The sequence below is a fragment of the Oncorhynchus masou genome, chromosome 24 (genome assembly GCF_036934945.1).
Source record: "Oncorhynchus masou masou isolate Uvic2021 chromosome 24, UVic_Omas_1.1, whole genome shotgun sequence".
NCBI classification, from domain to species: Eukaryota; Metazoa; Chordata; class Actinopteri; order Salmoniformes; family Salmonidae; genus Oncorhynchus; species Oncorhynchus masou.
The window spans coordinates 145,140-168,075 of NC_088235.1; the positions used below are offsets into that span (position 1 = coordinate 145,140).

At 49.2% G+C, this 22,936-nt stretch overlaps 1 pseudogene; it reads left to right on the forward strand.

The window, feature by feature from the left end:
- LOC135513344 (alpha-actinin-2-like) overlaps nucleotides 1-22,936 on the forward strand; it is a 107,325-nt pseudogene that overhangs the window by 82,846 nt on the left and 1,543 nt on the right.

Sequence of the window (22,936 nt, forward strand, 5' to 3'; positions counted from 1 at the left end):
GGCAGTTTACTTTGGTCTTTTCATTCAGACGCCAAAATACTGCCCCCTTAAGAAGTTTTAAAGTGGCTAGAACTACATGAAGGGAATCGAACACCTGGTTTCTACTCCGTTCAGTCCATTACAGACGTTATTATGAGCTGTCCTCCCCTCACCTGCCTCCTGTGCTGTACACCTGTAGGGATCTGTACCTTCTAGGGTTGGGAGGATCAATTCCATTTCAATTCCGTCCATTCAGGAAGTAAATATTGGAATTTGGAATTTTAGTTGACTTCCTGAATGCACGTACTGGTAATGGAATTGATCCCCAACCGAACCCTGGCACCTCGGACCCAAGCTGCATACTGACCCACCAACCATCCAACTAAGCAACCGTCCTGTCTTTAACAGATGCTAAACACTGGCCTGCAGCTCAGCGGATGTTCTGAACACGAACACAAATTCTACGTTCCAAAATGGCTCCCTATCCCCGTATATAGTGTCACTACTTTTGACCAGAGGCCTACGGACCCTAGACAAAAGTAGTGCACTATGTAGGGAATAGGGTGCCACGCGTCCGATAGTGACAGCGACGGTCTTCTCCTCCTCTCTCCCACCAGGAGATCGGGCGTAGTTCCGTCGACATCGGAGGTTCTCTGGAGGACCAGATGAGTCAGCTGAAGCAGTTTGAACAGGTCATCATCAACTACAAGTCCAACATCGACAAGCTAGAGGGAGACCATCAACACATCCAAGAGTCCCTGGTGTTCGACAACAAACACACCAACTACACCATGGAGGTACGTAGCTTATTGTGGGACTGGAACGATTCAGAGATCATTCTCACAAATAACATGTTGGGATCTGTTTTATGATCATGAAACCTTACTACTCTTGGCCTAATGGTTAAGCTGATGTTTATCCACGTGGTAGGCCCTGTGCTTGGCCTTCGGCCTTGTGCCCGGTGGACCGGGGTTTTATTTTTATTTTTTTACCTTTATTTAACAAGGCAAGTCAGTTAAGAACAAATTCTTATTTTCAATGACGGCCTAGGAACAGTGGGTTAGAAGGGGCAGAACGACGGTTACTAGTCCAACGCTCTAACCACTAGGCTACCCTGCCGCCCCGGTGGACCGGGGTTCAGATCCCACCCTGTGACTTGGCCTTCGGCCTTGTGCCCGGTAGACCGGGGTTCAGATCCCACCCTGTCACTTGGCCTTCAGCCTTGTGCCCGGAAGAACAGGGATCAGATCCCACCCTGTGACTTGGCCTTCAGCCTTGTGCCCGGTAGTACAGGGTTCAGATCCCACCCTGTGACTTGGCCTTTCGGCCTTGTGCCCGGAAGAACAGGGTTCAGATCCCACCCTGTGACTTGGCCTTCGGCCTTGTGCCCGGTAGTACAGGGTTCAGATCCCACCCTGTGACTTGGCCTTCGGCCTTGTGCCCGGTAGACCGGGGTTCAGATCCCACCCTGTCACTTGGCCTTCAGCCTTGTGCCCGGAAGAACAGGGTTCAGATCCCACCCTGTGACTTGGCCTTCGGCCTTGTGCCCGGTAGACCGGGGTTCAGATCCCACCCTGTGACTTGGCCTTCGGCCTTGTGCCCGGTAGACCGGGGTTCAGATCCCACCCTGTGACTTGGCCTTCGGCCTTGTGCCCGGTAGACCGGGGTTCAGATCCCACCCTGTCACTTGGCCTTCAGCCTTGTGCCCGGAAGAACAGGGTTCAGATCCCACCCTGTGACTTGGCCTTCGGCCTTGTGCCCGGTAGTACAGGGTTCAGATCCCACCCTGTGACTTGGCCTTCGGCCTTATGCCCGGTATAACAGGGTTCAGATCCCACCCTGTGACTTGGCCTTCGGCCTTGTGCCCGGTAGACTGGGGTTCAGATCCCACCCTGTGACTTGTGCCCGGTAGAACAGGGTTCAGATCCCACCCTGTGACTTGTGCCCGGTAGACCGGGGTTCAGATCCCACCCTGTGACTTGGCCTTCTTCCTCCTCTCCCTCTCTCTCTCTCCCACTCCCTCTCTCTCTCTGCAGCATATCCGTGTGGGTTGGGAGCAGCTGTTGACAACCATCGCTAGAACCATCAATGAGATCGAGACCCAGATTCTGACGCGCGACGCTAAAGGCATCAGCCAGCAACAGATGAACGAGTTCCGCCAGTCTTTCACTCACTTTGACAGGGTACTGTGTTTTTCCAGTGTCCCTGACCCTAACTCACTTTGACAGGGTACTGTGTCCCTCCTCTGTGCCCCTCTGTGTCCCTCTGTGTCCCTCGGTGTCTTTCACTCACTTTGACAGGGTACCATGTCCCTCTCTGTCCCTCTGTGTCTTTCACTCACTTTGACAGGGTACTGTGTCCCTCTGTGTCTTTCACTCACTTTGACAGGGTACTGTGTCCCTCTCTGTCCCTCTGTGTCTTTCACTCACTTTGACAGGGTACTGTGTCCCTCTGTGTCCCACCTCTGTGTCCCTGACCCTAACCCACTTTGACAGGGTACTGTGTCCCTCTGTGTCCCCCTCTGTGTCTCTGACCCTAACCCACTTTGACAGGGTACTGTGTCCCTCTGTGTCCCTGACCCTAACCCACTTCGACAGGGTTGTGTACCCCTCTGTGTCCCTGACCCTAACCCACTTTGACAGGGTACTGTGTCCCTCTGTGTCCCTCCGTGTCTTTCCAGTGTCCCTGACCCTAACCCACTTCGACAGGGTACTGTGTCCCTCCGTGTCCCTCCTCTGTGTCCCTCTGTGTCTTTCCAGGGTCCTTGACCCGAAACCCACTTCGACAGGGTTGTGTACCCCTCTGTGTCCCTGACCCCAACCCACTTCGACAGGGTTGTGTACCCCTCTGTGTCCCTCTGTGTCCCCCCTCCGTGTCTTTCCAGTGTCCCTGACCCTAACCCACTTCGACAGGGTTGTGTACCCCTCTGTGTCCCTCCGTGTCTCTGTCCTTCTCCTGTGTGGTAATGACAGTTATAATGTTTCTAAGTCCAGGAAGGTGACTTATCTAACTCAAGGCCTTGACCGCTTGTGATTTGGAACTCACTTTAGTATTTTGTCGAATGTTTGTAATATTATTGGATGTCACAGATCAAAACAACAATCCATCCTAATGACATTCAACTAACGTGCTCACTGTTACTGACACCATGGATCCTGTGTGTGTATGTGTGGCTGTGTGGCTGCCTGCAGGACAGGTCTGGCAGACTGCCCTGTGAAGAGTTCAGAGCTTGCCTTATCAGTCTGGGTGAGACATACCAACCAATCAATGTGCACCTGTTACTAAATCCTCCTGGCATGGCATGATCTAGGATCATGGTCACCCCTATCCACGTACTTTAATATAAGAGTCACAACTGATCCTAGATCACCACTCCTACTGAGACTATGACCCTGATCCTAGATCACCACTCCTACTGAGACTCTGTATGACCTGATCCTAGATCACCACTCCTACTGAGACTATGACCCTGATCCTAGATCACAACTCCTACTGAGACTCTGTATGACCTGATCCTAGATCACCACTCCTACTAAGACTCTGTATGACCTGATCCTAGATCACCACTCCTACTGAGACTCTGTATGACCTGATCCTAGATCACCACTCCTACTGAGACTCTGTATGACCTGATCCTAGATCACCACTCCTACTGAGACTATGACCTGATCCTAGATCACCACTCCTACTGAGACTATGACCTGATCCTAGATCACCACTCCTACTGAGACTCTGTATGACCTGATCCTAGATCACCACTCCTACTGAGACTATGACCTGATCCTAGATCACCACTCCTACTGAGACTATGACCTGATCCTAGATCACCACTCCTACTGAGACTATGACCTGATCCTAGATCACCACTCCTACTGAGACTATGATCTGATCCTAGATCAGCACTCCTACTGAGACTATGACCTGATCCTAGATCACCACTCCTACTGAGACTATGACCTGATCCTAGATCAGCACTCCTACTGAGACTATGACCTGATCCTAGATCACCACTCCTACTGAGACTCTGTATGACCTGATCATAGATCACCTCTCCTACTGAGACTATGACCTGATCCCAGATCACCACTCCTACTGAGACTATGACCTGATCCTAGATCACCACTCCTACTGAGAGTATGACCTGATCCTAGATCACCACTCCTACTGAGACTATGACCTGATCCTAGATCACCACTCCTACTGAGACTATGACCTGATCCTAGATCACCACTCCTACTGAGACTATGACCTGATCCTAGATCACCACTCCTACTGAGACTGTGACCTGATCCTAGATCACCACTCCTACTGAGACTATGACCTGATCCTAGATCAGCACTCCTACTGAGACTCTGTATGACCTGATCCTAGATCAGCACTCCTACTGAGACTATGACCTGATCCTAGATCACCACTCCTACTGAGACTATGACCTGATCCTAGATCACCACTCCTACTGAGACTCTGTATGACCTGTTCCTAGATCACCACTCCTACTGAGACTCTTTATGACCTGATCCTAGATCACCACTCCTACTGAGACTATGACCTGATCCTAGATCACCACTCCTACTGAGACTATGACCTGATCCTAGATCACCACTGCTACCGAGAGTCTTTATGAACTGATCCTAGATCACCACTCCTACTGAGACTCTTTATGACCTGATCCTAGATCACCACTCCTACTGAGACTATGACCTGATCCTAGATCACCACTCCTACTGAGACTCTTTATGACCTGATCCTAGATCACCACTCCTACTGAGACTATGACCTGATCCTAGATCACCACTCCTACTGAGACTATGTCCTGATCCTAGATCACCACTCCTACTGAGACTCTGTATGACCTGATCCTAGATCACCACTCCTACTGAGACTATGACCTGATCCTAGATCACCACTCCTACTGAGACTATGACCTGATCCTAGATCACCACTCCTACTGAGACTATGACCTGATCCTAGATCACCACTCCTACTGAGACTCTTTATGTCCTGATCCTAGATCACCACTCCTACTGAGACTCTTTATGACCTGATCCTAGATCACCACTCCTACTGAGACTATGACCTGATCCTAGATCACCACTCCTACTGAGACTATGTCCTGATCCTAGATCACCACTCCTACTGAGACTATGACCTGATCCTAGATCACCACTCCTACTGAGACTATGACCTGATCCTAGATCACCACTCCTACTGAGACTATGACCTGATCCTAGATCACCACTACGACTGAGACTCTGTATGACCTGATCCTAGATCACCACTCCTACTGAGACTATGACCTGATCCTAGATCACCACTCCTACTGAGACGGTCCATGAATACAGGCCCAGATGTGTATATATTATATTGTGTGTGCTGTATCCAGTTGTTTGTGCTGAAGGTATTATTGAATGCAATATCTCTCTCTGTTAGAGAAACAATGACATGTTTATCAAATCTCATCAAAGACACTAAATTATTTATATTTTCTCTCTCTCTGTTCTTTGTCTTGTGCTTCTTGTCACTGTCTGTACGTCCGTCTGTCTCCCATACATCTCCTCTCCTTTTCATATCCTCCCTCCCTCCCTCCCCATACCTCTCTTCCTCTCCTTGTCATATCCACACTCCTCCTATCCCTCCTCCTCCTCCACCACCTCTCTACTCCCTCCCTCCTCCTCCTCCACCACCTCTCTACTCCTCCCTCCTCCACCACCCCTCTACTCCTCCCTCCTCCTCCACCACCTCTCTACTCCTCCCTCCTCCTCCTCCTTTCCTTCCTCCACCTCTCTACTTCTCTCCCCTCCTCCTCTCCCTCCTCTCCCTCCTCCACCACCCTACTCCTCTCCCCTCCTCCTTCTCATCCTCCTCTCCCCTCCTCCTCCACCTCTCTACTCCTCTCCCCTCCTCCTCTCCCTACTCCTCCTCTTCCTCCCTCCTCCTCCTCCTCTCCACCCTGCAGAAGAAGAAAGGAGGCATGGAGGCAGATGACTTCAGAGCCTGTCTGATCTCCATGGGCTATGATCTGGTAAATACATAGAATGAGCTGTCGTAGGACTGTCATAAGACTGTCATAAGACTGTCATGAGACTGTCATGAGACTGTCATAAGACTGTCATGAGACTGTCATGAGACTGTCATAAGACTGTCATGAGACTGTCATAGGACTGTCATTAGACTGTCATCAGACTGTCATAGGACTGTAATAAGACTGTCATTAGACTGTCATAGGACTGTCGTAAGACTGTCATAAGAATGTCATAGGACTGTCATAGGACTGTCGTAAGACTGTCATAAGAATGTCATAGGACTGTCATAGGACTGTCATGGGACTGTCATGGGACTGTCATAGGACTGTCACAAGACTGTCATAAGACTGTCATAAGACTGTCATAGGCCTGTCATAAGACTGTCATTGGACTGTCATAGGACTGTCGTAAGACTGTCATAAGAATGTCATAGGACTGTCATAGGACTGTCATAGGACTGTCATGGGACTGTCATGGGACTGTCATAGGACTGTCACAAGACTGTCATAAGACTGTCATAAGACTGTCATAGGCCTGTCATAAGACTGTCATTGGACTGTCATAGGACTCTCATAGGACTGTCACAAGACTGTCATAAGACTGTCATAGGACTGTCATAGGACTGTAATAGGACCGTCATAGGACTGTCATAAGACTGTCATAAGACTGTCATAGGACTCTCATAGGACTGTCACAAGACTGTCATAAGACTGTCATAGGCCTGTCATAAGACTGTCATAAGACTGTCATAGGACTGTCATAAGACTGTCATAGGACTGTCATAGGACTGTCATAGGACTGTAATAAGACTAATAAGACTGTCATAAGAATGCCATAAGACTGTCATAGGACTGTCATAAGAATGCCATAAGACTGTCATAAGACTGTCATAGGACTGTAATAAGACTGTAATAAGACTGTCATAGGACTGTCATAGGACTGTCATAAGACTATCACAAGACTGTCATAAGACTGTCACAAGACTGTCATAAGACTGTCATTAGACTGTCATAGGACTGTCATAGGACTGTCATAGGACTGTAATAAGGCTGTCATAAGACTGTCATAAGACTGTCATAGGACTGTCATAGGACTGTCATAAAAAGAAGTGACTACATTTTCATCAGAATGATCAATATTATCTGTCAATGTATTTAAACCTATTGATCCTGATCCAAAATGGCCTCCAGATACGCTGAGCATTGGTGTCAACGGTATTTCTATTCCAGGGTAGCAGCACACATAGCTGGTATGGCCAGCTGGTAGTGTCACTCAGTAGCTGGAGTGACTCAAATGGCTCTCTGCTCACTAAATAGTGCACTACTGTTGACCAGGGCTCACAGGGCTCTGTTCACTATATAGCGCACTACTGTTGACCAGGGCTCATAGGGTTCACAGGGCTCTGTTCACTATATAGTGCACTACTGTTGACCAGCGGTCACAGGGCTCTGTTCACTATATAGTTAACTACTGTTGACCAGCGGTCACAGGGCTCTGTTCACTATATAGTGCACTACTGTTGACCAGGGCCCACAGGGCTCTGTTCACTATATAGTGCACTACTGTTGACCAGGGATCTGTTCACAATATAGTGCACTACTGTTGACCAGGGCTCTGTTCACTATATAGTGCACTACTGTTGACCAGGGCTCATAGGGTTCACAGGGCTCTGTTCACTATATAGAACACTACTGTTGACCAGGGCTCTGTTCACTATATAGTGCACTACTGTTGACCAGGGCCCACAGGGCTCTGTTCACTATATAGTGCACTACTGTTGACCAGGGCTCTGTTCACTATATAGTGCACTACTGTTGACCAGGGCTCATAGGGTTCACAGGGTTCTGGTCACTATATAGTGCACTAATGTTGACCAGGGCTCACAGGGCTCTGTTCACTATATAGTGCACTACTGTTGACCAGGGCTCATAGGGTTCACAGGGCTCTGGTCACTATATAGTGCACTAATGTTGACCAGGGCTCACAGGGCTCTGTTCACTAAATAGTGCACTACTGTTGACCAGGGCTCATAGGGTTCTGGTCACTATATAGTGCACTACTGTTGACCAGGGCTCACAGGGCTCTGTTCACTATATAGTGCACTACTGTTGACCAGGGCTCATAGGGTTCTGGTCACTATATAGTGCATTACTGTTGACCAGGGCTCACAAGGCTCACAGGGCTCACATGGCTCTGTTCACTATATAGTGCACTACTGTTGACCAGGGCTCTGTTCACTATATAGTGCACTACTGTTGACCAGGGCTTATAGGGCTCACAGGGCTCTGTTCACTATATAGTGCACTACTGTTGACCAGGGCTCATAGGGTTCACAGGGCTCTGTTCACTATATAGTGCACTACTGTTGACCAGGGCTTATAGGGCTCACAGGGCTCTGTTCACTATATAGTGCACTACTGTTGACCAGTGCTCATAGGGTTCACAGGGATCTGTTCACTATATAGTGCACCACTGTTGACCAGGGCTCTGTTCACTATATAGTGCACTACTGTTGACCAGTGCTCATAGGGTTCACAGGGCTCTGTTCACTATATAGTGCACTACTGTTGACCAGGGCTCATAGGGCTCTGTTCATTATATAGTGCACTACTGTTGACCAGGGCTCATAGGGCTCACAGGGCTCTGTTCACTATATAGTGCACTACTGTTGACCAGGGCTCATAGGGCTCTGTTCATTATATAGTGCACTACTGTTGACCAGGGCTCATAGGGCTCACAGGGCTCTGTTCACTATATAGTGAACTACTGTTGACCAGGGCTCATAGGGCTCTGTTCATTATATAGTGCACTACTGTTGACCAGGGCTCATAGGGCTCACAGGGCTCTGTTCACTATATAGTGCACTACTGTTGACCAGGGCTTATAGTGCACTATATAGGGAATAGGTGGTGCACTATATAGGGAATAGGTAGTGCACTATGAAGGGAATATGTAGTGCACTATTTAGGGAATAGGTAGTGCACTATATAGGGAATAGGTAGTGCGCTATATAGGGAATAGGTAGTGCACTATATAGGGAATAGGTAGCTCTGTTCACTATATAGTGCACTACTGTTGACCAGGGCTTATAGTGCACTATATAGGGAATAGTTGGTGCACTATATAGGGAATAGGTAGTGCACTATGAAGGGAATATGTAGTGCACTATTTAGGGAATAGGTAGTGCACTATATAGGGAATAGGTAGTGCGCTATATAGGGAATAGGTAGTGCACTATATAGAGAATAGGTAGTGCACTATATAGGGAATAGGTAGTGCACTATATAGGGAATAGGTAGTGCACTATATAGGGAATATGTAGTGCACTATATAGGGAATAGGTAGTGCGCTATATAGGGAATAGGTAGTGCACTATATAGGGAATAGGTAGTGCGCTAAATAGGGAATAGGTAGTGCGCTATATAGGGAATAGGTAGTGCACTATATAAGGAATAGGTAGTGCACTATATAGGGAATAGGCTGCCATGTGGGATGAAGCGTTGTCAACGAGGACAGAGAGAGAGAACAGCTGGCTGGAGTTCAACATGTCTAGGTCTGCGAGACAGACAGACGGTCATTAATGGTAGAGTCACCCCCAGTCATTAATGGTAGAGTCACCCCAGTCATTAATGGTAGAGTCAGCCCCAGTCATTAATGGTAGAGTCACCCCCAGTCATTAATGGTAGAGTCAGCCCCCAGTCATTAATGGTAGAGTCACCCCCAGTCATTAATGGTAGAGTCAGCCCCAGTCATTAATGGTAGAGTCAGCCCCAGTCATTAATGGTAGTCAGCCCCAGTCATTAATGGTAGAGTCAGCCCCAGTCATTAATGGTAGAGTCAGCCCCAGTCATTAATGGTAGAGTCACCCCCAGTCATTAATGGTAGAGTCAGCCCCAGTCATTAATGGTAGAGTCAGCCCCCAGTCATTAATGGTAGAGTCACCCCCAGTCATTAATGGTAGAGTCACCCCCAGTCATTAATGGTAGAGTCACCCCCAGTCATTAATGGTAGAGTCAGCCCCAGTCATTAATGGTAGTCAGCCCCAGTCATTAATGGTAGAGTCACCCCCAGTCATTAATGGTAGAGTCACCCCCAGTCATTAATGGTAGAGTCAGCCCCAGTCATTAATGGTAGAGTCAGCCCCAGTCATTAATGGTAGAGTCAGCCCCAGTCATTAATGGTAGAGTCAGCCCCAGTCATTAATGGTAGAGTCAGCCCCAGTCATTAATGGTAGAGTCAGCCCCAGTCATTAATGGTAGAGTCAGCCCCCAGTCATTAATGGTAGAGTCAGCCCCAGTCATTAATGGTAGAGTCAGCCCCAGTCATTAATGGTAGAGTCACCCCCAGTCATTAATGGTAGAGTCAGCCCCAGTCATTAATGGTAGAGTCAGCCCCCAGTCATTAATGGTAGTCAGCCCCAGTCATTAATGGTAGAGTCAGCCCCAGTCATTAATGGTAGAGTCAGCCCCAGTCATTAATGGTAGAGTCAGCCCCAGTCATTAATGGTAGAGTCAGCCCCAGTCATTAATGGTAGAGTCAGCCCCAGTCATTAATGGTAGAGTCACCCCCAGTCATTAATGGTAGAGTCACCCCAGTCATTAATGGTAGAGTCAGCCCCAGTCATTAATGGTAGTCAGCCCCAGTCATTAATGGTAGAGTCACCCCCAGTCATTAATGGTAGAGTCAGCCCCAGTCATTAATGGTAGAGTCACCCCCAGTCATTAATGGTAGAGTCAGCCCCAGTCATTAATGGTAGAGTCAGCCCCAGTCATTAATGGTAGAGTCACCCTCAGTCATTAATGGTAGAGTCAGCCCCAGTCATTAATGGTAGAGTCAGCCCCAGTCGTTAATGGTAGAGTCAGCCCCAGTCATTAATGGTAGAGTCACCCCCAGTCATTAATGGTAGAGTCAGCCCCAGTCATTAATGGTAGAGTCAGCCCCAGTCATTAATGGTAGAGTCAGCCCCAGTCATTAATGGTAGAGTCAGCCCCAGTCATTAATGGTAGAGTCAGCCCCAGTCATTAATGGTAGAGTCAGCCCCACTCATTAATGGTAGAGTCACCCCCAGTCATTAATGGTAGAGTCAGCCCCAGTCATTAATGGTAGAGTCACCCCCAGTCATTAATGGTAGAGTCAGCCCCAGTCATTAATGGTAGTCAGCCCCAGTCATTAATGGTAGAGTCACCCCCAGTCATTAATGGTAGAGTCAGCCCCAGTCATTAATGGTAGAGTCACCCCCAGTCATTAATGGTAGAGTCAGCCCCAGTCATTAATGGTAGAGTCAGCCCCAGTCATTAATGGTAGAGTCACCCTCAGTCATTAATGGTAGAGTCAGCCCCAGTCATTAATGGTAGAGTCAGCCCCAGTCGTTAATGGTAGAGTCAGCCCCAGTCATTAATGGTAGAGTCACCCCAGTCATTAATGGTAGAGTCAGCCCCAGTCATTAATGGTAGAGTCAGCCCCAGTCATTAATGGTAGAGTCAGCCCCAGTCATTAATGGTAGAGTCAGCCCCACTCATTAATGGTAGAGTCACCCCCAGTCATTAATGGTAGAGTCAGCCCCAGTCATTAATGGTAGAGTCAGCCCCAGTCATTAATGGTAGAGTCAGCCCCAGTCATTAATGGTAGAGTCAGCCCCAGTCATTAATGGTAGAGTCACCCCAGTCATTAATGGTAGAGTCAGCCCCAGTCATTAATGGTAGAGTCAGCCCCAGTCATTAATGGTAGAGTCAGCCCCAGTCATTAATGGTAGAGTCAGCCCCAGTCATTAATGGTAGAGTCAGCCCCAGTCATTAATGGTAGAGTCAGCCCCAGTCATTAATGGTAGTCAGCCCCAGTCATTAATGGTAGAGTCAGCCCCAGTCATTAATGGTAGAGTCACCCCAGTCATTAATGGTAGAGTCAGCCCCAGTCATTAATGGTAGAGTCAGCCCCAGTCATTAATGGTAGAGTCAGCCCCAGTCATTAATGGTAGAGTCAGCCCCAGTCATTAATGGTAGAGTCAGCCCCAGTCATTAATGGTAGTCAGCCCCAGTCATTAATGGTAGAGTCAGCCCCAGTCATTAATGGTAGAGTCAGCCCCAGTCATTAATGGTAGAGTCAGCCCCCAGTCATTAATGGTAGAGTCACCCCAGTCATTAATGGTAGAGTCACCCCCAGTCATTAATGGTAGAGTCAGCCCCAGTCATTAATGGTAGAGTCAGCCCCAGTCATTAATGGTAGAGTCACCCCCAGTCATTAATGGTAGAGTCAGCCCCAGTCATTAATGGTAGAGTCAGCCCCAGTCATTAATGGTAGAGTCACCCCCAGTCATTAATGGTAGAGTCACCCCCAGTCATTAATGGTAGAGTCACCCCCAGTCATTAATGGTAGAGTCAGCCCCAGTCATTAATGGTAGAGTCACCCCCAGTCATTAATGGTAGAGTCAGCCCCAGTCATTAATGGTAGTCAGCCCCAGTCATTAATGGTAGAGTCAGCCCCAGTCATTAATGGTAGAGTCAGCCCCCAGTCATTAATGGTAGAGTCACCCCCAGTCATTAATGGTAGAGTCAGCCCCAGTCATTAATGGTAGAGTCAGCCCCAGTCATTAATGGTAGAGTCAGCCCCAGTCGTTAATGGTAGAGTCAGCCCCAGTCATTAATGGTAGAGTCAGCCCCAGTCATTAATGGTAGTCAGCCCCAGTCATTAATGGTAGTCAGCCCCAGTCATTAATGGTAGAGTCAGCCCCAGTCATTAATGGTAGAGTCAGCCCCAGTCATTAATGGTAGAGTCAGCCCCAGTCATTAATGGTAGAGTCACCCCCAGTCATTAATGGTAGAGTCACCCCCAGTCATTAATGGTAGAGTCAGCCCCAGTCATTAATGGTAGAGTCACCCCCAGTCATTAATGGTAGAGTCAGCCCCAGTCATTAATGGTAGAGTCAGCCCCAGTCATTAATGGTAGAGTCAGCCCCAGTCATTAATGGTAGAGTCACACCTCAGATAACAGACTGGTCTCTCTCTGTAGTGTACAGATAACAGGCTGGTCTCTCTCTGCAGTGTACAGATAACAGACTGGTCTCTCTCTGTAGTGTTCAGATAACAGACTGGTCTCTCTCTGTAGTGTTCAGATAACAGACTGGTCTCTCTCTGCAGTGTACAGATAACAGACTGGTCTCTCTCTGTAGTGTACAGATAACAGACTGGTCTCTCTCTGCAGTGTACAGTTAACAGACTGGTTTCTCTCTGCAGTGTACAGATAACAGGCTGGTCTCTCTCTGCAGTGTGCAGATAACAGGCTGGTCTCTCTCTGTAGTGTACAGATAACAGACTGGTCTCTCTCTGTAGTGTACAGATAACAGACTGGTCTCTCTCTGTAGTGTACAGATAACAGACTGGTCTCTCTCTGTAGTGTTCAGATAACAGACTGGTCTCTCTCTCTGTAGTGTTCAGATAACAGGCTGGTCTCTCTCTGTAGTGTTCAGATAACAGGCTGGTCTCTCTCTGTAGTGTACAGATAACAGGCTGGTCTCTCTCTGTAGTGTACAGATAACAGGCTGGTCTCTCTCTGTAGTGTACAGATAACAGACTGGTCTCTCTCTGTAGTGTTCAGATAACAGGCTGGTCTCTCTCTGTAGTGTACAGATAACAGGCTGGTCTCTCTCTGTAGTGTACAGATAACAGACTGGTCTCTCTCTGTAGTGTTCAGATAACAGGCTGGTCTCTCTCTGTAGTGTACAGATAACAGGCTGGTCTCTCTCTGTCGTGTACAGATAACAGGCTGGTCTCTCTCTGTAGTGTACAGATAACAGGCTGGTCTCTCTCTGTCGTGTACAGATAACAGACTGGTCTCTCTCTGTAGTGTTCAGATAACAGGCTAGGACATGAGTAATGTATCAAACATAACCCTTTACCAGCTAGGACATGCGTAATGTATCAAACATAACCCTTTACCAGCTAGGACATGAGTAATGTATCAAACATAACCCTTTACCAGCTAGGACATGAGTAATGTATCAAACATAACCCTTTACCAGCTAGGACATGAGTAATGTATCAAACATAACCCTTTATCAGCTAGGACATGAGTAATGTATCAAACATAACCCTTTACCGGGTAGGACATGAGTAATGTATCAACATAACCCTTTACCAGGTAGGACATGAGTAATGTATCAAACATAACCCTTTATCAGCTAGGACATGAGTAATGTATCAAACATAACCCTTTACCAGCTAGGACATGAGTAATGTATCAAACATAACCCTTTACCAGCTAGGACATGAGTAATGTATCAAACATAACCCTTTACCAGGTAGGACATGAGTAATGTATCAAACATAACCATTTACCAGGTAGGACATGAGTAATGTATCAAACATAACCCATTATCAGCTAGGACATGAGTAATGTATCAAACATAACCCTTCACCAGCTAGGACATGAGTAGCACAGCCATCTTATCTGTCTGTTATTCTCAACCTGATTGGCTCAATGTTAGCCTGGTTCCAGATCAGTTTGTTATGTCACCTGACAATGACCATATGTATTGGCAAGACAGCACAAACAGATCTGGGACCTGTCTGAAATCAATGTGTCATGTTGGAGCCTGGTTCCACTCTGCTCTGTGATTTGTAGGGAGAGTCTGAGTTTGCCCGCATCATGTCTCTGGTGGATCCCAACGGGTCCAACAAGGTGACCTTCCAGTCCTTCGTTGACTTCATGACTAGAGAGACCTCCGACTCGGACACCTCAGAGCAGGTCCTCGCCTCCTTCAAGATCCTGGCTGCTGATAAGGTGGGAAGTGATGGTTCTCTGTGTCTCTCTGGCTTCATCTCTGTGTCTCTGTCACTGGCTTCCTCTCTGTCTCTCTCACTGGCTTCCTCTCTGTCTCTGTCACTGGCTTCCTCTCTGTCTCTGTGTCTCTGTCACTGGCTTCCTCTCTGTCTCTGTCTGTCTCTCTCACTGGCTTCATCTCTGTCTCTGTCTGTCTCTCTCACTGGCTTCCTCTGTGTGTCCCTCTCACTGGCTTCATCTCTGTCTCTGTCACTGGCTTCATCTGTCTCTCTCACTGGCTTCCTCTCTGTCTCTCTCACTGGCTTCATCTGTCTCTCTCACTGGCTTCATCTCTGTCTCTCTCACTGGCTTCATCTCTGTCTCTCTCACTGGCTTCATCTCTGTCTCTCTCACTGGCTTCATCTCTGTCTCTCTCACTGGCTTCATCTCTGTCTCTCTCACTGGCTTCATCTCTGTCTCTCTCACTGGCTTCATCTCTGTCTCTGTCTGTCTCTCTCACTGGCTTCATCTCTGTCTCTCTCACTGGCTTCCTCTCTGTCTCTGTCACTGGCTTCATCTCTGTCTCTGTCTGTCTCTCTCACTGGCTTCATCTCTGTCTCTGTCTGTCTCTCTCACTGGCTTCATCTCTGTCTCTGTCTGTCTCTCTCACTGGCTTCATCTCTGTCTCTCTCACTGGCTTCCTCTCTGTCTCTGTGTCTCTCTCACTGGCTTCCTCTCTGTCTCTGTCACTGGCTTCATCTCTGTCTCTCTCACTGGCTTCATCTCTGTCTCTCTCACTGGCTTCATCTCTGTCTCTCTCACTGGCTTCATCTCTGTCTCTGTCTGTCTCTCTCACTGGCTTCATCTCTGTCTCTCTCACTGGCTTCCTCTCTGTCTCTGTCACTGGCTTCATCTCTGTCTCTGTCTGTCTCTCTCACTGGCTTCATCTCTGTCTCTGTCTGTCTCTCTCACTGGCTTCATCTCTGTCTCTGTCTGTCTCTCTCACTGGCTTCATCTCTGTCTCTCTCACTGGCTTCCTCTCTGTCTCTGTCTGTCTCTCTCACTGGCTTCATCTCTGTCTCTGTCTGTCTCTCTCACTGGCTTCATCTCTGTCTCTGTCTGTCTCTCTCACTGGCTTCCTCTCTGTCTCTCTCACTGGCTTCATCTCTGTCTCTGTCTGTCTCTCTCACTGGCTTCCTCTGTCTCTGTCACTGGCTTCATCTCTGTCTCTCTCACTGGCTTCATCTCTGTCTCTGTCTGTCTCTCACTGGCTTCATCTCTGTCTCTCTCACTGGCTTCCTCTCTGTGTCTCTCACTGGCTTCCTCTCTGTCCCTCTCACTGGCTTCCTCTCTGTCTCTGTCTGTCTCTCTCACTGGCTTCCTCTGTCTCTGTCTGTCCCTCTCACTGGCTTCATCTCTGTCTCTGTCTGTCTCTCTCACTGGCTTCATCTGTCTCTCTCACTGGCTTCATCTGTCTCTCTCACTGGCTTCATCTGTCTCTCTCACTGGCTTCCTCTGTCTCTCTCACTGGCTTCATCTCTGTCTCTCTCACTGGCTTCCTCTCTGTGTCTCTCACTGGCTTCCTCTCTGTCCCTCTCACTGGCTTCCTCTCTGTGTCTGTCTGTCTCTCTCACTGGCTTCATCTCTGTCTCTGTCTGTCTCTCTCACTGGCTTCATCTCTGTCTCTGTCTGTCTCTGTCACTGGCTTCATCTCTGTCCCTCTCACTGGCTTCCTCTGTCTCTCTCACTGGCTTCATCTCTGTCTCTGGTCTGTCTCTCTCACTGGCTTCCTCTCTGTCTCTGTGTCTCTCTCACTGGCTTCATCTCTGTCTCTCTCACTGGCTTCATCTCTGTCTCTCTCACTGGCTTCATCTCTGTCTCTGTCTGTCTCTCTCACTGGCTTCCTCTCTGTCTCTCTCACTGGCTTCATCTCTGTCTCTGTCTGTCTCTCTCACTGGCTTCCTCTCTGTCTCTGTCTGTCTCTCTCACTGGCTTCCTCTCTGTCTCTCTCACTGGCTTCATCTCTGTCTCTCTCACTGGCTTCATCTCTGTCTCTGTCTGTCTCTCTCACTGGCTTCCTCTCTGTCTCTCTCACTGGCTTCATCTCTGTCTCTCTCACTGGCTTCATCTCTGTCTCTCTCACTGGCTTCATCTCTGTCTCTCTCACTGGCTTCATCTCTGTCTCTCTCACTGGCTTCCTCTCTGTCTCTCTCACTGGCTTCATCTCTGTCTCTGTCTGTCTCTCTCACTGGCTTCATCTCTGTCTCTGTCTGTCTCTCTCACTGGCTTCATCTCTGTCTCTGTCTGTCTCTCTCACTGGCTTCATCTCTGTCTCTCTCACTGGCTTCCTCTCTGTCTCTGTCTGTCTCTCTCACTGGCTTCATCTCTGTCTCTGTCTGTCTCTCTCACTGGCTTCATCTCTGTCTCTGTCTGTCTCTCTCACTGGCTTCTCTCTGTCTCTCTCACTGGCTTCATCTCTGTCTCTGTCTGTCTCTCTCACTGGCTTCCCTCTGTCTCTGTCACTGGCTTCATCTCTGTCTCTCACTGGCTTCATCTCTGTCTCTGTCTGTCTCTCTCACTGGCTTCCTCTGTCTCTGTCACTGGCTTCATCTCTGTCTCTGTCTGTCTCTCTCACTGGCTTCATCTCTGTCTCTGTCTGTCTCTCTCACTCGCTTCCTCTCTGTCTCTGTCTGTCTCTCTCACTGGCTTCATCTCTGTCTCTCTCACTGGCTTCATCTCTGTCTCTGTCTGTCTCTCTCACTGGCTTCATCTCTGTGTCTGTCTGTCTCTCTCACTGGCTTCATCTCTGTCTCTGTCTGTCTCTCTCACTGGCTTCATCTCTGTCTCTGTGTCTCTCTCACTGGCTTCATCTCTGTCTCTGTCTGTCTCTCTCACTGGCTTCCTCTCTGTCTCTCTCACTGGCTTCATCTCTGTCTCTGGTCTGTCTCTCTCACTGGCTTCCTCTCTGTCTCTGTGTCTCTCTCACTGGCTTCATCTCTGTCTCTGTCTGTCTCTCTCACTGGCTTCCTCTCTGTCTCTGTCTGTCTCTCTCACTGGCTTCCTCTCTGTCTCTGTCTGTCTCTCTCACTGGCTTCCTCTCTGTCTCTGTGTCTCTGTCACTGGCTTCTCTCTGTCTCTCTCACTGGCTTCATCTCTGTCCCTCTCACTGGCTTCATCTCTGTCTCTGTGTCTCTGTCACTGGCTTCCTCTCTGTCTCTCTCACTGGCTTCATCTCTGTCCCTCTCACTGGCTTCATCTCTGTCTCTCTCACTGGCTTCCTCTCTGTCTCTGTCTGTCTCTCTCACTGGCTTCCTCTCTGTCTCTCTCACTGGCTTCCTCTGTGTCTCTCTCACTGGCTTCATCTCTGTCTCTGACTGTCTCTCTCACTGGCTTCATCTGTCTCTGTCTGTCTCTCTCACTGGCTTCCTCTCTGTCTCTCTCACTGGCTTCCTCTGTGTCTCTCTCACTGGCTTCATCTCTGTCTCTGACTGTCTCTCTCACTGGCTTCATCTCTGTCTCTCTCACTCGCTTCCTCTCTGTCTCTCTCACTGGCTTCATCTCTGTCTCTCTCACTCGCTTCCTCTCTGTCTCTCTCACTGGCTTCATCTCTGTGTCTGTCTGTCTCTCTCACTGGCTTCATCTCTGTCTCTGTCTGTCTCTCTCACTGGCTTCATCTCTGTCTCTCTCACTCGCTTCCTCTCTGTCTCTCTCACTGGCTTCATCTCTGTCTCTCTCACTCGCTTCCTCTCTGTCTCTCTCACTGGCTTCATCTCTGTCTCTCTCACTGGCTTCATCTCTGTCTCTCTCACTCGCTTCCTCTCTGTCTCTGTCTGTCTCTCTCACTGGCTTCATCTCTGTCTCTGTCTGTCTCTCTCACTGGCTTCATCTCTGTCTCTGTCTGTCTCTCTCACTGGCTTCATCTCTGTCTCTGTCTGTCTCTCTCACTGGCTTCATCTCTGTCTCTGGTCTGTCTCTCTCACTGGCTTCATCTCTGTGTCTGTCTGTCTCTCTCACTGGCTTCCTCTGTCTCTGTCTGTCTCTCTCACTGGCTTCCTCTCTGTCTCTGTGTCTCTCTCACTGGCTTCATCTCTGTCTCTGTCTGTCTCTCTCACTGGCTTCATCTCTGTCTCTCTCACTGGCTTCATCTCTGTCTCTGTCTGTCTCACTCGCTTCATCTCTGTCTCTGTCTGTCTCTCTCACTGGCTTCATCTCTGTGTCTGACTGTCTCTCTCACTGGCTTCATCTCTGTCTCTCTCACTGGCTTCATCTCTGTCTCTGTCTGTCTCTCTCACTGGCTTCATCTCTGTCTCTGTCTGTCTCTCTCACTGGCTTCATCTCTGTCTCTCTCACTGGCTTCATCTCTGTCTCTGGTCTGTCTCTCTCACTGGCTTCATCTCTGTCTCTGTCTGTCTCTCTCACTGGCTTCATCTCTGTCTCTGGTCTGTCTCTCTCACTGGCTTCATCTCTGTCTCTGTCACTGGCTTCATCTCTGTCTCTGTCTGTCTCTCTCACTGGCTTCATCTCTGTCTCTGTCTGTCTCTCTCACTGGCTTCATCTCTGTCTCTGGTCTGTCTCTCTCACTGGCTTCCTCTCTGTCTCTGGTCTGTCTCTCTCACTGGCTTCCTCTCTGTCTCTGGTCTGTCTCTCTCACTGGCTTCCTCTCTGTCTCTGGTCTGTCTCTCTCACTGGCTTCCTCTCTGTCTCTGGTCTGTCTCTCTCACTGGCTTCCTCTCTGTCTCTGTCTGTCTCTCTCACTGGCTTCATCTCTGTCTCTGTCTGTCTCTCTCACTGGCTTCCTCTCTGTCTCTCTCACTCACTTCCTCTCTGTCTCTGTCTGTCTCTCTCACTGGCTTCCTCTCTGTCTCTGGTCTGTCTCTCTCACTGGCTTCCTCTCTGACTCTGTCTGTCTCTCTCACTGGCTTCCTCTCTGTCTCTGTCTGTCTCTCTCACTCGCTTTCTCTGTGTCTCTCTCACTGGCTTCCTCTCTGTCTCTGTCTGTCTCTCTCACTGGCTTCATCTCTGTGTCTGTCTGTCTCTCTCACTGGCTTCATCTCTGTCTCTGTCTGTCTCTCTCACTGGCTTCATCTCTGTCTCTGTGTCTCTCTCACTGGCTTCCTCTCTGTCTCTGTCTGTCTCTCTCACTGGCTTCATCTCTGTCTCTGTCTGTCTCTCTCACTGGCTTCATCTCTGTCTCTGTCTGTCTCTCTCACTGGCTTCATCTCTGTCTCTCTCACTGGCTTCATCTCTGTCCCTCTCACTGGCTTCATCTCTGTCTCTGTCTGTCTCTCTCACTGGCTTCATCTCTGTGTCTCTCTCACTCGCTTCCTCTCTGTGTCTGTCTGTCTCTCACTGGCTTCATCTCTGTCTCTGGTCTGTCTCTCTCACTGGCTTCCTCTCTGTCTCTGGTCTGTCTCTCTCACTGGCTTCCTCTCTGTCTCTGGTCTGTCTCTCTCACTGGCTTCCTCTCTGTCTCTGGTCTGTCTCTCTCACTGGCTTCATCTCTGTCTCTGGTCTGTCTCTCTCACTGGCTTCCTCTCTGTCTCTGGTCTGTCTCTCTCACTGGCTTCCTCTCTGTCTCTGGTCTGTCTCTCTCACTGGCTTCCTCTCTGTCTCTGGTCTGTCTCTCTCACTGGCTTCCTCTCTGTCTCTGTCTGTCTCTCTCACTGGCTTCTCTCTGTCTCTGGTCTGTCTCTGTCACTGGCTTCCTCTCTGTCTCTGTGTCTCTGTCACTGGCTTCCTCTCTGTCTCTCTCTGTCTCTCTCACTGGCTTCATCTCTGTCTCTGTCTGTCTCTCTCACTGGCTTCATCTCTGTCTCTCTCACTGGCTTCATCTCTGTGTCTGTCTGTCTCTCTCACTGGCTTCATCTCTGTGTCTGTCTGTCTCTCTCACTGGCTTCATCTCTGTGTCTCTCTCACTCGCTTCCTCTCTGTGTCTGTCTGTCTCTCTCACTGGCTTCATCTCTGTCTCTGTCTGTCTCTCTCACTGGCTTCATCTCTGTCTCTGGTCTGTCTCTCTCACTGGCTTCATCTCTGTCTCTGTCTGTCTCTCTCACTGGCTTCATCTCTGTCTCTGGTCTGTCTCTCTCACTGGCTTCATCTCTGTCTCTGTCACTGGCTTCATCTCTGTCTCTGTCTGTCTCTCTCACTGGCTTCATCTCTGTCTCTGTCTGTCTCTCACTGGCTTCATCTCTGTCTCTGGTCTGTCTCTCTCACTGGCTTCCTCTCTGTCTCTGGTCTGTCTCTCTCACTGGCTTCCTCTCTGTCTCTGGTCTGTCTCTCTCACTGGCTTCCTCTCTGTCTCTGGTCTGTCTCTCTCACTGGCTTCCTCTCTGTCTCTGGTCTGTCTCTCTCACTGGCTTCCTCTCTGTCTCTGTCTGTCTCTCTCACTGGCTTCATCTCTGTCTCTGTCTGTCTCTCTCACTGGCTTCCTCTCTGTCTCTCTCACTCACTTCCTCTCTGTCTCTGTCTGTCTCTCTCACTGGCTTCCTCTCTGTCTCTGGTCTGTCTCTCTCACTGGCTTCCTCTCTGTCTCTGTCTGTCTCTCTCACTGGCTTCCTCTGTCTCTGTCTGTCTCTCTCACTCGCTTTCTCTGTGTCTCTCTCACTGGCTTCCTCTCTGTCTCTGTCTGTCTCTCACTGGCTTCATCTCTGTGTCTGTCTGTCTCTCTCACTGGCTTCATCTCTGTTCTGTCTGTCTCTCTCACTGGCTTCATCTCTGTCTCTGTGTCTCTCTCTACTGGCTTCCTCTCTGTCTCTGTCTGTCTCTCTCACTGGCTTCATCTCTGTCTCTGTCTGTCTCTCTCACTGGCTTCATCTCTGTCTCTGTCTGTCTCTCTCACTGGCTTCATCTCTGTCTCTGTCTGTCTCTCTCACTGGCTTCCTCTCTGTCTCTGTCTGTCTCTCTCACTCGCCTCTCTCTGTGTCTGTCTGTCTTCACTGCCTTCAGGCTCCCACACTGGCTTCTCTCTGTCTCTGTCTGTCTCTCTCATCAGTTTCCTCTCTGTCTCTCTGTCTGTCTCTCTCACTGGCTTCATCTCTGTCTCTCTCACTGGCTTCATCTCTGTCTCTGGTCTGTCTCTCTCACTCGCTTCCTCTCTGTCTCTGTCTGTCTCTCTCACTGCCTTCCTCTCTGTGTCTGTCTGTCTCTCTCACGCTTTCTATGTCTCTCTCACTCACTTCCTCTGTCTCTGTCTGTCTTCTCACTGGCTTAATCTCTGTCTCTGTCTGTCTCTCTCACTGGCTTCCTCTGTCTCTGTCTGTCTCTCTCACTGGCTTCCTCTCTGTCTCTGTCTGTCTCTCTCACTCGCTCTCTCTGTCTCTCTCACTGGCTTCATCTCTGTGTCTGTCTGTCTCTCACTCACTTCCTCTCTGTCTCTGTCTGTCTCTCTCACTGGCTTCCTCTGTCTCTGTCTGTCTCTCTCACTGGCTTCATCTCTGTCTCTGTCTGTCTCTCTCACTGGCTTCCCTCTGTCCCTGGTCTGTCTCTCTCACTGGCTTCCTCTGTCTCTCTCACTGGCTTCCTCTGTCTCTCTCACCCTCTACTCGCTTCCTCTGTCTCTGGTCTGTCTCTCTCACTGGCTCTCTGTCTCTGTCTGTCTCTCTCACTGGCTTCTCTCTGTCTCTGTCTGTCTCTCTCACTGGCTTCATCTCTGTCTCTGTCTGTCTCTCTCACTGGCTTCCTCTCTGTCTCTGTCTGTCTCTCTCACTGGCTTCCTCTCTGTCTCTGTCTGTCTCTCTCACTGGCTTCATCTCTGTCTCTGTCTGTCTCTCTCACTCGCCTCCTCTCTGTGTCTGTCTGTCTCTCTCACTCGCTTCCTCTCTGTCTCTGTCTGTCTCTCTCACTGGCTTCCTCTCTGTCTCTGTCTGTCTTCACTGCCTTCTCTGTGTCTGTCTGTCTCTCTCACTCGCTTCCTCTCTGTCTCTGTCTGTCTCTCTCACTCGCTCTCTGTCTCTCTCACTGGCTTCATCTCTGTCTCTGTCTGTCTCTCTCACTCGCTTCTCTGTCTCTCTCACTGGCTTCATTCTGTCTCTGTCTGTCCTCACTGGCTTCATCTCTGTCTCTGTCTGTCTCTCTCACTGGCTTCATCTCTGTCTCTGTCTGTCTCTCTCACTGGCTTCATCTCTGTCTCTGTCTGTCTCTCTCACTCGCTTCCTCCTCTGTCTCTCTCACTCACTTCCTCT